Source organism: Halyomorpha halys, unplaced genomic scaffold (assembly GCF_000696795.3).
Source record: "Halyomorpha halys isolate HHAL.00 unplaced genomic scaffold, Hhal_1.1 Scaffold514.1, whole genome shotgun sequence".
NCBI classification, from domain to species: Eukaryota; Metazoa; Arthropoda; class Insecta; order Hemiptera; family Pentatomidae; genus Halyomorpha; species Halyomorpha halys.
Window position 1 is genome coordinate 43,796 of NW_027108282.1, and position 3,460 is coordinate 47,255.

Genomic DNA, 3,460 nt, shown 5'->3' on the forward strand with positions numbered 1-3,460 from the left:
TAAATAATTAAATATAATAAATAATGATAATAATAATAAATAAAATAATCACCAGTCGCATATGCACTCTTATATACCATATTTACATCCCTGAGCCCACTCTATCCCCCGAATATGAGAGGTAGAGCAGAGCTCTTTGAGATCTCAGCGCATCCCTCTCTCCATGTCACTGGTAATGAGCTAGAGCCGCAAACACTCAACTTAAGTGGAGCGTCTGACCACTTCTAAAACTCCATTTGGCCATTTATATTTGACAATAAGTCTCTTGGCCACTGCCGCTTCAATCTTTGAGGTGAGTTGCAGGGATGGGTGGAACTGGAAAAGGATTCTACCAAAGGATTAGGATGATTAAAAAGATTTAAATGAAATGTTGAGAATTTGGTTGGCATGAGGTCAAGAAAAAACGGGATATGAAGGTCATTGTTCAGTGTTCTGTTGGAGGGTAAAAGTTACATAAGTTAATTCTAATTAATTAACTTTTATCCACCATTGAAATCGGGGTGAGCTGTTGGAGTATTTGGAGATTGGATGAGGCTGGTACAGGATCGGAATGGGAGGATAGAATGGCTTTATAATCGGCAACTTTTGCTGGGAACGTGTTTAACATTATCCTAAAAATAAATAAAACAAAAGATGTAAAGGACCTAAAATGGAATAAAATAATCATAAACCCATGATTTAAATATAAAACCCAGCTATTTATGGAAATCATCCTTATGAACAAGGTGGCTTCAGTCCATTTTTAAAAGTCGACGACTTTCAGGATTAAAGGCAAATGTATTAAAAACATGCTGTTTCAGTTAACCTACGGCAACCGAAAGGTTGAATTGAGGGACTGCCATAATATAAGCAATACTAGCGCACATGTGGCCAACAGCAACAACTGCTTGCCTCCTCCAGCGCTCCCGATGGCAAGAGAAGCAACCCAGATTAACAAGAAGAGAGTCATCTTGTCTTCTGGTAGAAGCAATCCATTCTTTCTTTTTGTCTCCCATCAGGAATCTAGCATGAGTGAGTAGAACTCCTGGAGTTCTCAGAAACAATGGGGAGAGAGGCCTGAGAATGTGGAGGGAAGAAAGAACCATAGAGTAAGTCCATCCAGCAATAGTTAACATCCACATCGTCATCAACCACCGTAAATTTATATAAAAAGCCCAGTCATTTCAAAATTTGCTAACCATCTAATCATTAATGTTTTATTTCGGTCACCCCCTACACCACTTGTAACATAAACAATAGAATTTTATTTCATTTAATTATATCTCATTTTTTCAATTATACAGTCCACCCAAACCCAACCAGCCAACCAAAAGTGAAGTGTGTCTGGCAATTCGGTTGAAGGCATGCTTCATATACATGGTTTTATTCGGTAGTTTTTACGCCAACAGAAAATAATTATGAGAAAATTGGCGAGGATATAACTGCAGTTTTCAAGAACTATGATGGGTATTAAAAGAAAAGACTGCATCAACAATTAAGATATACCAAAGGAAGTATACCAAAGGAAACATATCAACTGAAATGGAGGTGAGCTGATTATGTAGCCCAACTTGAACAAGAAGATGGATCAAAATTTTTACAGAATGGATACCAAGGGAACATAAAAGATGGAGAGGAAGACCACAAGTTCAGATACCTCTTTTTTTTTTTTTTTTTTTTTTTAACTTTTTTAAAGCTCCATTATGAGTTTAAGAATCGAAATTCATGTTTGCCTCTTTTCCAAGAAGTTCCCTTTTACGTATTATACATATAATGTATATGTACAATTATTAGAAGTATAAATATATACCAAGGATTTTAGTAGTTAATGATTGCTTTAGTATGTTTGATTAATAATGTAAAATAACATTTTCGTTTCCTATTTAATGGATGAGTGAAATTCGTACTAACATTTTAAAAGTAATACGAAAAGAATACATGAAGAAAAAATGGTGTAGGCACATTCTGATATTTATGAACAGCCAAATGCTATTTACATAGTTGACCTGCATAATTTAATAAATATAGTCTGAGTAGCGGTCACAAATCATATTGCAAAGAAATTTTTCATTTGAAACTAACGTTTCATGACTTCTTGAAGGCTGAATAGAAAAAGATTCAAAACGTGAAATATGGTAAAAAAAAATGAGATGATATGAAATTGAACTAAAATAAAAATTGAATGAAGTTTAAAGTAAATAGATTAAAAATATTAATTAACAATTAAAATTAAGAATGTACAATCAAAATAGTAAGAAATACATTGATAATTAAAAATAATAATATTTAATATTATTATTAATAATTAATAATAAAAAATGTGGAAGTAAAACAGAGAAATGATTTAATTAGAAGGAAAATGTAGGCGTAGGAAGATAGTCCGTGTAGTGGTCGAGAAAAGTACAAAAAAAAAAAAATTAAAAATTAACTATTTATTTCTGACCAACGTTTCACCCCACTTCGCAGAGCTTAATCTGGAAACAAGATACAAAAATTGTAAATATGATACAGAAATTAGAATATAAATTGATAGATGATAAGAAGTTATATAAACAAATAAAAGAGGAACATAGTAAGATAAAAAATATTTTTTTAAAAATATTTATTTATTGCTATTTACAACTGTACATTATACATTTAGTAAATCTGACCTAAGTTAAATTGGAGTGACACAGGCGTGTAGAGAAACTACCCATTAGTAGCACTCTAATGACATTTTACATTAGCTGGCCTCGTGACCATCTTCTTTTCAGGCACCTCGGAGGATTGGCAGGAATGGAAGAGGATGTAAGATTAGAAACTAGGGAATTTGAGTGGTTAGAGAGTTTATAATGGATAAAAAATATATAAATAAAAATGGATAGATAATAAATATATCAGAAATAAAGAAATGAGTGATAGAATTTTGAATGTGAAAATAAATTATTTAATAGTGATATAATGCGTAGTAAAAAATATGACTTCCCAGACTGTTTTCCTATGATATATTACATGGGGTCAACTGTAAATCATCCAATATGAGACCAAGTACGGTGTGGCGATAAATGAATCATGACGATGCTCTATCCTAGGCAACTTATTGCATGCATTTAGATTTAAATACTTTTTCATATTCAAAAATTGTATATGATTGTTTTAATCTTCTCTTATAATCCTTTTTTTATTTCTACCTTAAAGTTTAACTTGGATTTTATTGAGTTTGATTGTAGCGATTTATATTTTATTATTATTAAAAAGCTTTTGATCGAGTCTGGCATCCAGGTCTGCTCTATAAACTTCGTCAATTCCTACCCCCAACATATTTCCTTAAAATCCGCTCCTACCTCACAGATAGAACCTTTAAAGTAAATCATAACCTAGCCTACCCATCTCTCTTTTCTCAGTCCGCCGGTGTTCCTCAAGGTAGTATCTTAGGTCCCATTCTTTATACAGTTTATACAGCTGATACCCCAACCAACCCTAACACAGTCCTAACAACATA

General features: G+C 32.6%; 1 protein-coding gene across 1 annotated transcript in view; it reads right to left on the reverse strand.

The window, feature by feature from the left end:
* Positions 1-3,460, reverse strand: part of LOC106683759 (uncharacterized) — a 24,398-nt gene that overhangs the window by 9,864 nt on the left and 11,074 nt on the right. The gene's annotated exons all lie outside the window — the stretch shown is intronic.